This window comes from Microtus ochrogaster, linkage group LG7_11 (assembly GCF_000317375.1).
Source record: "Microtus ochrogaster isolate Prairie Vole_2 linkage group LG7_11, MicOch1.0, whole genome shotgun sequence".
In the NCBI taxonomy this organism is placed as follows: Eukaryota; Metazoa; Chordata; class Mammalia; order Rodentia; family Cricetidae; genus Microtus; species Microtus ochrogaster.
The window spans coordinates 11,115,054-11,128,083 of record NC_022032.1 but is presented as its reverse complement, the minus strand read 5'-3'; the positions used below and the strand labels follow the sequence as shown (position 1 = coordinate 11,128,083).

Sequence of the window (13,030 nt, the reverse complement as noted above, 5' to 3'; positions counted from 1 at the left end):
ATATATATATATAGCAAATGCAATCACATTAAATATTAGCTTAGTTAAAACTTTGAAAGAAATGTAAAAGTGGCTCACCGCCATGCAAACTATCCAGCCATAAAAGTAATTTAAGAAAGTCAAAAGGAAGTTGAATGTGGTGGTGTAAGCTTGTAACCTCAGCTACTAAGAAGGCTGACTGGGGGAGACTGCAGGTTCAATGATGGCCGGGTTAAATAGTGAAATTTCGTCTATAATTAATTAGCTAAATTAAAAAATACAGACATTTTATATCAGAAATGTTTGTTTTACCTGTTGGATTAGGAAAGAACTAGAAAAGACTATATTTTTTCGGGGGGGGGTGGTCAAGACAGGATTTCTCTTTTGTAACTTTGGAGCCTGTCCTGGAATGCACTCTGTAGACCAGGTTGGCCTTGAACTCAGAGAGCCACCTGCATCTACCTCCCGAGTGCTGGGATTAAAGGCATGGGCCACTGTGCCTAGCTAAAATGTTATCATGTATTGTTAATGTGAAAAGGAGACAAAACTGTACACAAATAGATAAGAGAGAAAATATTATGTATACAGATATAGTATATACCCATTGGTTGTTTCCCATGGTTTCAGCTCTTTGCAGTCCATTGTGTTTCAAAAATATTAAAATAAAAATTCCATAAGTAATTATTTAAATTGTGCACCATTTATTCTAAGCTATTGGAGACTATCCCATCTGGAGGAGACCTGCTTCTTCCAGGAAGCCAATTGTCTCCTGGTCGATAGATCCATGATACATTTGCCACCTGCCCATTAGGGACTTAGAGCCATCTTGGGTATCAGACAGTTGCAGGATTACAATGTTGTTGTTCAAGAAACCTTTATTTTCCTTCATAATGACCCCAAAGTAGAAGAGCAGCGATGTAAACGAGGTCCTTGGGCATACAACACGGAAAGACAGATGAACCGTGGGACTGTAGAGCAGGGTTGTGGTTGCAGGGAGTGTAGAAAATGCAGACCCCCAGGGCTGCCTGGGAACCCTGTTACGCACCGCCTGTAGATAGCAGGGACCATTTTATGGTTACAAATGTCAGACTAGGTTTGTGACATATTTCCTTAAAGTTGTTTCCTGCTTTGTGTTTCCTTATATCATCTCAAACAATACTGCGTCTATAATCAGAAGAAAAAAAAGAGAGAGAGCTTTAAGACATTCAAAGCTACCCTGACACCTCACTAGAGCCATTCACCCTTTTACTGTTCTTATAATGGCAGGTTTATAACAATGGTCTGAGCTAAAGAAGCGAGTAAGGAAACCTGGGCTGAAACCTCAAATCTGAGACAGCAGGTTCCAAACATCTGCCTTGTTCTGGCTAAAGTGAAGGGATCTGGTGGGTAAAGGTGTTATGGCAGGGAGGGGCCTTGTGCATAGGCTGCCGTGGCTGCCTGAAAAAATGGCATCTTTTGACAAGCTGCTCATCTTTTGGCAAGTGCTGGAGGATGGTGCATTTGACTCAATAAATACTCTTCCTATTAACTTCTGAAGCTTGCTAACCCAATGTAGTGAGGAAAAAAAAGTCGGTGCTGGCCTATGCTTTTGGTTCCAGCACTTGGGAGGCAGAGGCAGGCAGATTGCTGAGTTTGGAGCCAGCCTGGTCTACAGAGCTAGTTCCAGGACAGCCCGGGCTACAGAGAGAGAAAGAAAGGGGTGGGGGGAGGGAGAAAGGGAGAGAGGGAGAAAGGGAGAGGGAGAGAGAGAAAACAAAGACATATCAGGTTCCCTCTGTACTTTTTTTTTAATAGTTACATTGGTTTTGTGGTACAAGAAGCCTGGTTACCCTGTTTTGCCTCTGAATCTGGGCACTTTCCCAAGTGGCCATGGCTAAGGGCTTCATGCACCCACAAACCAAGGCCTCACTACTTCCCATCTTGTGAAGGAAGTCCTCCAGGGAAAAGTTTCAGAGTGAATTTGCTGGGTCTGTTCTCACGTCCCTGCACAAGACTGTTGTTCCTGGAAAGCGAAATTGTGACTAAACTGTCTTTACAAATGATCAGAGAGCTGACTAACTTTATTTTACAAGACTCACTACTTAACAAATTGGGTATAATTTCTCCCTGGCCCACTACGAAAATTTGTTAGAGACAGTCCTTCTGGTTCAACTTCAGCGTAGGTATTTTTTTCTGCCGTTTAAATATGCATGAAAACTGAACACCAGGCACATAACAGCACGGCTCCACATTCCAGTGCCTCCCCACAGCCCACCCTTGAGAAGCTGGGAGTGGGTTGGGTGGGGGAGTCGGAGTTCCTTCTCTGCCAGGCACTTCCTCCTGGTCTGAGTCAGCAGCACAAGGCCAAGTGTCCCCTCTTCAGTTCCTGCAAACTCTAGGAGCAGCCTCAGCCACGCTTTCCTGAAAGTCTTTGAAGCACCCTGTTGGAAAATGGCGCGAAGTGGTCCTGCTACTGTGGAGGCGCACACTAAAGCACAGAGGGCACTGAAGACTCCCCTCCCTGGCGACCCGGAAGGACTCCCCGGGTTCTAGTCCCGAGTGGAGCTGACTCTGTTGGTGAGTTTGTAGTGTTGGACCCCAGGATGTAAATGTGCCATGGGACTCCCTTCAGTACCAAACTGTAAGAACAGGAAGAACTGAGGGCGGAGAGACATTTCTAACCAGAGCCAAGGCTAAGAAGACTATCCAAGTAGTATTTTCAAGAATAAAATATGCTTTCTTCGCAAGACTCTTCCATGAAAGGCGAACGTGAGGTTATAATGGGCCAGGAGTTATCACTGGGACTCCTGCCCCGTGAAATTGCATAAGCAGGCCTGGCTCAGAAACCCTTCATTTTTTTTTTTTCTGGGTGTCGCCATCACTACAACTTAAGGACATTTACCCTTGTGGCCCCTATCAAGGGTATGATGTCGTCCTCACAGAACATTCCAGCTTTTATTAACCTGACTCTCATCCAAGAATCAGTATACCAAAGTGCTTGTTTGAATTTAGCTTTCCTGACGTTCTGCCCAGGATGTCATGGCAGACTGTGTCAGTGATAATGGACACTTAGAAGTACTCCCAGCCACTGAAACAGTCGGGCAGTAGGAAGTCCCCGAAGGCAGGCACCTGGACAGGTGCTTCAGGAAACACATCCACATCCATTCAAGCTTGGAAGTACCTCAGCCATCTATCCCCCCACCCCCCACTCCCCTCTTCACCTCCCCTCACCACTCCAGTCTTTTCCTCTACTGAGGAAACTAGCAGAAACAGAGAACATGGATGTTCATTTGAGCCGGTAGAGTGTGACATAGGATCTGGGATAGTAGTTGCAGGACAGGATCCTGGGAGTAGGAGCTGTTTCCCAAGGACAGTCGAACATTTTAACGTGGATGCCTCAGAGGTTGACCTCTGACGAGGGACTGGGCCATGTTTGGAACCCTTGTAGAAATACTTTCCCTGTTCTCGGGAAATAATGGGGTCTCTCAAGATACTGGGCAGTCTTAGAAGTCCAGCGATAGTTCTTTTTATTATCTTTGACGAGCCAGAACAGAAAATAACCCCATGACCTTCCTCTCCGACTTGAAAACCATACTAACAATAACCCACCAGCAACACTACAGTATATAAAAATCCACAGCCAGGTCGTAGGTGGACAGCACCGTCTACTCCTCCCCCCTCCAGCAATCCTCTGTTCTCTTTGCAAATGTTTAGCTGGTAATTTTCCATATAAAAAGTTGACATTGCCTCCCTTTTGTACAAAGACCCTAATTATTACAGCCTTACTGTGTACGTCGCAATCCTTGGAGATGTTTGTGAATAGAACTGAGTAAGGAGGGTTCAGATAATTCGAGACAGTCCTCACCACCTAATAACGTCCAAAGGCACCGTGGGGCGCGGGCCTAAGAAAGCCCCTGTCCAGCCAAGCTTTAATAAACAATCTCCCTGGCCTTGAGGTTTCTCCTCTGAGATCCCTCCCAGCTCTGACCTCCTGGGTAGCTAACAGGGCTCTGATAATTCTCTTTCCACTAACTTTCCCCTAAATGGCCCCCATCTACTTCTGTGGTCCTTCAGCTGTTTCCACTTTCTCCCTGGCTCCTGCACGTCTTTACTGAATGAACCATTTCCTTTCCTGCCTAGGCTGAAGAAACCCTTTTTTTCTCCTGGACCCTCGCGCAGCGACAGGGCCCACTCACGTCGTCTTTTTTTTTTTTTTAAGTTTTTTTTCTTCTCTGTTTCGCTCTGAGCCTACCATCCACTGTTCTGAAACTACGGTTCGGTTCACAGTCTTTTCTCCGAGTTTAAAAAGGAGTCTGCGAACAGTCCCTGGGTGCAGGTCAGCGAGTCATTCTCCCACCAGTCACTCTCCGACGGTGATGTGTCTGCACCCCGCCCCCAAATCTCCCGGCGTCGCCTGGGTCTGGACCTACCTCTCCCGCGGCGCCGCAGCCCGGGCCCCTGCTCGCTGGCCTCATGGGAGAGCCTGAGAGAAGTGGCAGGGGTGACTGTTGCCCCTGAACTACGTGAGCCTCGGAGTGTCCCGGAGGTAGGGCCTGGGCTTAGTTCCCGGAGACGACCAAGGAGGAGGAGCCCAAGTTATCACCCCAGGGCGGGACCTGGAGACGGGACGGCCCAGGCTGGAGCAACGCCTCGCGAGCACCCCCGCGCGTTCCCGGGTAGAGCTCACCCCTACTCTGTCGCCCTAAAAGACCCAAGACTACCTTGTTCGTGTGCAGCAAAGGTTGACCTGAACCAAAGTAGGGACAAATCCACTCAACTTGGAGTCAGGGCTTGGACACAGTTTTCTCATACCCATCTCGTAACGGGAAACTGAGGCCCCGCCGACTTGTATTTGGGCTCCAGATTCCGCCGCAAAAACCTGGAATTATTCTCCAGAAGTATCAAATCTCAGGTTGGGAATGTGCCATGTTGGGACTTGCCACATTTTTTTTGTTGAGGACAATTTCCCTGGCCACGTTCGGCGGGGCTAATCCCGTGCGGGGATCTCGGGAAACCCCTCTAGACTCCATCCCAGCTCGGGTCCCCGAGATGTTTCACCACGTGGAAGCCACAAGCTACCCGAGCTCAGATAGGGTGTCCTACCACCTGCGTGTCACTGTAAGTAGGACGACAAATGGCAGGGAACAGAGGGGGGGCTCCCCCGCGCGCCCCTCACCGCAGATTTCCTGGCCCTCCACCTTGAGCTCGAGGCTTGGGGAGGTACGTACCGAGTACAGCTCTTGAGAACCGAGGGCAGACCCTCCAGCCCACCCCACCATCTGCCCCGGGTGACAGTGACAGCGACCACGACGGCAAAAGTGGGGCAGGGACTCGGCTTGGTCCGTGCGACAGCAGCCCGCTCACCTGCTCCCTGGATTGCAGCACTCTGGACTCCGGCTCCCACAGGCGGAGGCACACTTTAACTTTCTAGCCACCTTTCCCTACGAAGGGTGCCATCCTAGCCCTTCCCCCTCCTCAACCGTGAATACCGGACGCAGCCAATGAGCACTCCCAGGACGGACCAATAGCCACACTTGGGACACTCTGCCACGTGATCTGCAGCCGTGCGGTGAGTGACAGGGCTGGATTCCAGGATCTGGGAAGGGGACGGCGGGTCACAGTTTCATCAGGAGCCGGGGGACCCAAGCCAAGGGGAGGAAGAGATTTCCTACACTGGAACGTCCAGCTGTAGAAACTGACTGAGGAGCGTGGGCTGCGTGTAAAGTTCCTCCTTGCTACCCAAGTTCTAACAGGTCGTGTCCCAGGTGTAGAAGGCACTGTTGTCCTTCCATTGGCCCCGCCTTCGCCTTAGAAGGACAATAGCCCCAGGGTTCACAGATGGCTGTGACCTTCTCGGAGCGCGGGGAGGCCAGAGTTCTACATTCCCTCCACAACCCGTAGCAGATTTTATTGGCATCTTTTGCAATAGCGTCCCTAAGCACTCTCTGAATCTTGCTTTGCGGCCATCGCTCCAGCCTAAGCTTTCCAGTAGCTGTGGTATTGGGCAGAATATGGCTTGCAAACTCACAGTTCTGCAGACGTGGTTGAGGATTAGTAAGGTAGACATATTTAGAAGAATGCCTGGTTTGGATTTGTTTTAGCAACTGTCTGCCGATTCATAGCCTCTGTATAGTTTCTGATGCCCTTGGGGCTCTGTGACTTTAAGGACACTTCAGGAGGTGACTTTAGGGACCAATGACTCCTCCCCTGAGAAACCTCCCCTGAGAAATCTATGGACCTGAGCTGCTTGCTGCTAGAGGGAGGCTCCTCATGGTTCTCTATCTTTAATGACTAGTATAATTTGGGAAGTTGCTAATTGATACAGGGTGCCAACTTTAAAAAGTACTAAATCAACACATTAAAACAAACAAATCCTACCATTTTTTAAGGCATCCCCCCCCTTTCTGTTTTGAAACAGCTTTTACTATGTAGCTCAGACTGGTCTCCAACTTAACTCTAGCCAATAAACTCATGGTTCTTCTGGGATTATAGGCTTGTGGCACCATTACCAATTTTTGTTTCCTTTTTGTTTTTGTTCTCTAGTGTAGCCATGGCTGTCCTAGAACTCACCCTGTAGACCAGGCTGGCCTTGAACTCAGTGAAAGGAGAAGGGGGTGTGTGGTGCGGACAGGGATGGACAGACACACAACCATCCCTAGGTTTGGGGGGAGAGCATAGCCATAGGCAAAGACATCTGGGAGAGGTGAGAGTGAACGTGAACCTGAGCCAGGCCACGTGAGGAGAAAGAGGAGAGAGAAGGGGAGAGGAGCCACTGACCAAGAGACGGACCAGGAGGGCAAAGGGTAGACCAAAAGGGGCTGGTAAACAAAAAGTCTGGATTATATAGGAAAGGGGAGCCTAGTCCTTGGGCTGGAGAAGTTTAGGGTAGGAGGCAGGGTATGCCAGCTATACCCTTAACAGGTAGGGACTGAGCGATGCTGGGAGAACCTGATGACCAGGTCAGTTTTGATATGTTAAATAGGTACCTTAGGTTGGTATTTATCCTGGGTTTGAGACCTTACACTCAGAGACCTGCCTGCCTCTGCCTCTTGGGTTCTGGAATTAAAGGCGTGTGCCGCCACTCCCAGATTCCATGAGTTTTTAAAAGTATTCTAACCAAGAGAACAACAGGATGCAAGGTGTCCATTAACTCACATCGGGTGCATTTAGACATGTGGAAATTCATAGTTTAATATGGTTGGGGGGCTCTACACTTAGGGAAATAGGAACATCTTTCAATATAAGTAGGTATCCAAGACTAAAACACTCATGGGTTACAATAATCTGATACAAGACTAAGGCTGTAATGGGGAGCCTCCCCAGCCCAAGTCTCGGGGCCCACTTCCTTCTTTTCTGAAGGGCAAATGTGATACAAGACCACCTATGAATCTGCTATTGCCAATTCTAAATCCCTTTTCATTAGCTGGAAGTCGAAGGTGAGTTAAGCCAAGTGCTGGCTACGATTCCAAATGTAGCGAGCATGCTGGCATGCTGACGGAGTGAGGAAAGCCCAGAAGTATTGCAAAATGTATGCCGGCAAAGGGTGATCGGACCCTAGCTGGGAAGGAGCCGGGACAAGCAAATATCATTTTATAGCACCCAGGTTGGGAAGCATCTTTCCTGCACAGATCTAGGAAACCGTGGGTAATAATTTCCCCTGTGGTTCAGATGACTATTTAAAAATCAGGAACGTGGGCTAAACTTAGTTGTGGGGCACCACAGGCTTGGTAGGTAAGAGTGTGGCGTCTGTGGGTTGGAAAAAAAGCAGTCCTTTTCTACAGCTAGACTAGAGCTCACTGGGAGGCAGTACCTAGAGGACTTTTGGGCAGACAGCGGCCCAGAGCCCGAGAGTGGGCCTGGCCCTTAGGCAGGATCATGCACTTTCTTTCATTGTATAACAATGAAGAAAGGAAATGAACATGAAAAATTTCAACCCCTTACTCAAGGCACACCAAGTTCCTTCTTATAAAATCTGGCATTGAATTGGCCTGAATTTCGCTTATTAAAAGCCACCCCCTCCCAGAAAAATAAACCAAAGGACATAGCAGTGGCTAAGCACAGAACTGACTCTCTCTGAAGCTTTTCCCCAAGGCTGTCAGCTGAAGCACTGTCTTCTTGTCAATGCCCTGGGCAGCTTCAGTTCTTATTCATCCAACAGAACACGGAGTAGCTGCCATGCAAACCTTCTCTATGATATGCTTGCAAACTGAATTCGAGCACATGTCAAATAGATCATTCGCCATGATCAAATTCACCCCATTCAAAGATTCCGGGATGATTAGACGTTTACAAATCAATAAATGCAATTCATTACCGAATAGACTCAAGGGCCAGTATCAACCGACCATCTCAAGAGACAAAAAAAAAAAAAAAAAAAAGCTTTTAACCAAGTCCAAACATACCTGATGCTAAAAGTCTTGCAGAAACTAGAAATAGAAGGGATATGACAAAGGCTGTAGACGGCAGGCCTGTCGCCAACCAAATGGAGAAAAATTCAAATTGTTTTCACAGAAATCAGAAACGAGGCAGGTGTGTCCACTTTCCCCTTTCCTATTCACTCCATGCCTATTCAATGTAGCACTTATGATCCCAGCCAGAGCAGTAGGACAAGAGAAGGAAATAACGGTGCACACAAGAAAGGAAACAGTCTAACTATCCCCTTTAAGCGAATCCATAAAGACTCCACCTGAAAACTCCTACAAAGATAAACACAGCCAGCAAAGTAGTAGGGCACAAAATTAAAACTTAAGAAAACAGTAGCATTTCTCTATACCAACAACCGACACGTCAAAAAATAAATCAAACAAATAATCCCACTCATAGTTACGTCAAAAGAAAAGAAATAAAAGTGCCTCATAATAAACCTACTTAAGGAAGCAAAGGCTTTACAATAAAAACCTTAAATTGCTTAAGAAAAGAACTGAAGAAAATACAAGATGGAAACCTCTCATACTCATGGATTGGAAGCATAAATATGGACATAGTTATCCAGCCAAAGTCTTCTATATATTCAGTGTAATTCCCATCAAAATGCCAATGTCATCTTTACAGAAACTGAAACAAATGAACAAAATCCTAAAATTCATTTGGAAGCACAGATCCCAGATAGCGAAAGCAACCTGAGAAGGGAAAGACAAATGCTGTTCTTTTCTTATTTGTAGATCTCAGATTTTATATAGAGCCATAAATCAAGTGTCTATACTTGGTGTGAAAGTGAAAATTGAAGTTGTCTATGGAAACAAATAGGACTGCAAGAGATGGGAGGGGGAGGAAGAAAGGGAAGGGGTAAGAGGAGGATGTGCTCAAAGTACTCTAAATATTTACAGGAACGTGGCCTTGAGAAACAGTACTATGCACAGTGAATATAGGCCAATTACAAATATTTTTAACACAATTTTATTCTCAAGAAGTGTGTAAGCTACTAAATGGCATTGCCCAGCAAATGCATGTATGGTGAGTCTCTGTGTTTGTGATATTGTTTTACTTTTCCTGGGGAGAAAGGAACAAATGTGGAGTCACTGCAAAGAGAGTGCCAGTGCCAGACAAAAGAAAGGATGCTGTCTTAGTTCAGCTTAGTGAACCAAGGAGTTTGTTGCTTACTCCCAGGAACATGGATGATAAAAACAGCTACACTCTACCCAACATGGTAGACCTCCTGGAAGGCATGTAGATAAAATCCCACCCTTGACTAGCTGATGTGAGATTCCCCTCTGTATGCTGTGAATACCATTGGTTAATAAAGAAACTGCTTTGGGCCTATAGCAGAGCTCTAGGGGAACAGAGTTAGGTGGGGAAAACTAAACTGAATGCTGGGAGAAAGGAGGCGGAGTCTGAGAGGAGCCATGGAGCCGCTGGAGATAGATGCTGTGAACTTTACCCAATAAGCCACTGCCTTGTGGCAATACACAGATTAATGGAGATGGGTTAAATTAATATATAAGAGTTAGCCAATAAGAAGCTAGAGCTAATGGGCCAAGCAGTGATTTAATTAATATGGTTTCTGTGAGATTATTTTGGGGCTAAGCCGCCAGGAACTAACTAATGGCCTCCCTCCTATAGCTATCCTTCCACTTCTTTAATGCTATAATATTCCCTCAAGACCATGTGCAGCTGGGAGGAGGGGAAGGCATCATGAGAGAGTAATGGTTAGACTCTCCAACACTCCCAGCCTCTTTCTACTAGGAAGTATCAACAGTCCTATTATCATTAGCCAAGACCTGGCTATCTCTGTATGTTCTGCTTATGCTGTGACTTAGGGCCATGGTTATTCTGTGGATTGGCAGGGCAGTCTCTCTGCAGGATGGAGCTGGAGATGGTGGTGCCATGACCAGAGGGAACAGCCATTCCCTAACATGAGAGACAAAAGGTCTCCTCGGGATATGTGTGTCAACAAGGGTGATGAAGAATAGCAAGTTGGAAGATGACTTTTTCCTGAGCATTGGCCACTTAGCAGATTAAATTATGATTGAAGAATGCAAGGCAGGACTTGGCAAAGATAAAGAATCCTAGAATCTTTTGTAGAATTGCCTTTCTGCCCGTTAAAATTAGGTCCTGTCGCTCTTACGTCTCATTGGAGATGCTTCTTATTCCAGTGAAGGGTGTTTGGTGCAGAGACTTACAACTAGTCAAAATGCACAGAAAAGGTCTCTGGAATTCTCAGCCCAAACAGGACAACTGACTATATCACCACCTCCCTCAGGGGACAGGGCAATGCCAGAAGAGGAGACAGAAAGATGTAAGAGTCGAAAGTCAGGGAAGATGGCTGTAAAATAGTTTCCTCTTCTTCCTCTTCTCCTCTTCTTCCTCCTCCCACTCCGTTCTCTTCCACCTCCTCCTCCTTTGATTTTTAAAGGCAGGTTTTCTCTGTGTAACTCTGGCTGTTCTGGAAGTCACCCTGTAGACCAGGCCACGCTCAAACTGATATCTGACTGCCTTGTGTCCTGAGTGCTAGGATTTAAGGTGTACATCACCACACCTGGGTGAAATTGTGTCCTCTTGATAGGAAGGAGCTCTTGCACTCACAGTCTCACGGCATCCGTAGTTCACCTCAAGGGTGTGGCCGCTCCCCCAGCAGATGGCTCTATACTGACGTGTGGGCAGCGCTTATTGGACTCAGTGGGTTATTAGAAAAACTGGAGGTTATGAAACTGGAAGGGGGGGGACTAGGGTATCTGAAAAACAGTTTTGGGGAATGGAGATAGATATGATCAAAATATGTTTCGTCTATGTATGACATTTTCTAAGAATAGAGAAGTAAAATCAAAAATTTTAAGAACAAGTCATTTTCTGGTTTCCATGTAAAACCATCTTTTTATTCATGTGTTAGAATTGACTTTCTGCTCATTCAGAAAATTTGAAGACATAATGTTAGTGTTTTATCACTTGGATGCTTTTCAACTTTTTTTTCTTTTTTTTAAATTTATTTATTTATTAAGGATTTCTGCCTCCTCCCCGCCACCGCCTCCCATTTCCCTCCCCCGATCAAGTCCCTCTCCCTCATCAGCTTGAAGAGCAATCAGGGTTCCCTGACCTGTGGGAAGTCCAAGGACCGCTCACCTCCATCCAGGTTTAGTAAGTTGAGCATCCAAACTGCCTAGGCTCCCCCAAAGCCAGTATGTGCAGTAGGATCAAAAACCCATTGCCATTGTTCTTGAGTTCTCAGTAGTCCTCATTGTCTGCTATGTAAGTCCGGTTTTATCCCATGCTTTTTCAGACCCAGGCAAGCTGGTCTTGGTGAATTCCCGAAAGATCATCCCCATTGTCTCAGTGTGTGGGTGTACCCCTCGCGGTCCTGAGTTCCTTGCTCGTGCTCCCCCTCCTTCTGCTCCTGATTTGGACCTTGAGATTTCTGTCCAGTGCTCCAATGTGGGTCTCTGTCTCCTTTCATCGCCTGATGAAGGTTAATATTCAGGAGGATGCCTATATGTTTGTCTTTGGATTCACCTTCTAATTAGCTTCTCTAGGATCGCGAATTATAAGCTCAATGTCCTTTATTTATGGCTAGAAACCAAATATGAGTGAGTACATCCCATGTTCCTCTTTTTGGGTCTGGCTTACCCAAAAAGAATTTGAAGAGATTATGTTAGTGTTTTATCACTTGGATGCTTTTCAACATTTTTTTTTTAAATAATCCCATCTAAGAGCTGGAAGAGAAACCTTTAAAAAATATTCTAATATTATTCCTCTCCAAATGAAGGTTATTGAAGAAATTAATCTAAATCAGAATAAAGGGAATGTCATTCTGTTTGGTCAGAATGGAAAATAAGAAGAGCTGTTTCCCAGCCCCCAAGTTGATTTATAGCTCGTCAGTGGTGTTGCTTGCACCTGTCAGAGCTGCAGGTGTGTTCTGGGTGCCCTGTGTGATCTGGGGGCCCTTTCCTCACTCACATTCCACTGACATGGACTTGCAAGGGCGTGCTTTACAGGGACAGAAGGGTGAGGACAAATAGAGCAACCTACAAGCCGATGACTTGCTCAGACCTTGAGTAACAGACAGATCAAAGGTCTGTCTGACCATTTCCCTCACTGCTGAGGGTTTTTGAGTTCCTGGGGGAAAGCTGGTTGGGAATCCACTCTTTAGAAAGCTTCGGGAATGGGCTAAATCCAGCTTAAAGGTAGCAAGTTGTCTTGTGTACACGAAGGCCTGGGTTTGAGCCCAGGTAAAATAAACCAATAAACATAGATAAAAATTGACTTGACTCACACCATGGGCCACTGCTTTGTAAAAGTAGATGATTTCTTTAGTTTGTATTATTTATTATTTTTGTGATTATAAACCTAGCACAAGGTTATTATAAACACTGTGGAAAGTACAGAGAAATGTCAAGCAAAAGCAGAATTGTCATCATTCAGTAATAACTACAAACATAATCCATGCAAAGATATACTTTCATAGTATTCATTCATGACTCTCATTTTGACTGTATTACTATTGAAATTTTTCTGACAAATGTTTCTCTCTCTCTCTCTGAGGCAGGGTCTCACAATGTAGTTCTGACAGACTTGGAACTCACTTTGTAGACCAGGCTGACCTTGAACTCAGAGACCCACTTTCCTCTGCCTCTCAAGTGCT

The 13,030-nt window shown here is 46.1% G+C and overlaps 1 protein-coding gene across 2 annotated transcripts in view; it reads right to left on the bottom strand.

The window, feature by feature from the left end:
• Ppp1r3b (protein phosphatase 1 regulatory subunit 3B) overlaps positions 1-5,411 on the bottom strand; it is an 11,294-nt gene extending 5,883 nt beyond the window's left edge. Inside the window, exon 1 of one of the 2 annotated variants that reach the window (XM_013351991.2) lies at positions 5,323-5,411. The gene's annotated coding sequence lies outside the window, so the exon portion shown is untranslated. Of the gene's footprint in view, positions 1-4,388; positions 4,488-5,322 lie in introns of those variants that run through there. The other variant, XM_005362523.2, reaches the window with a different exon arrangement.
• Between the last annotated feature and the right edge of the window lie 7,619 nt (positions 5,412-13,030).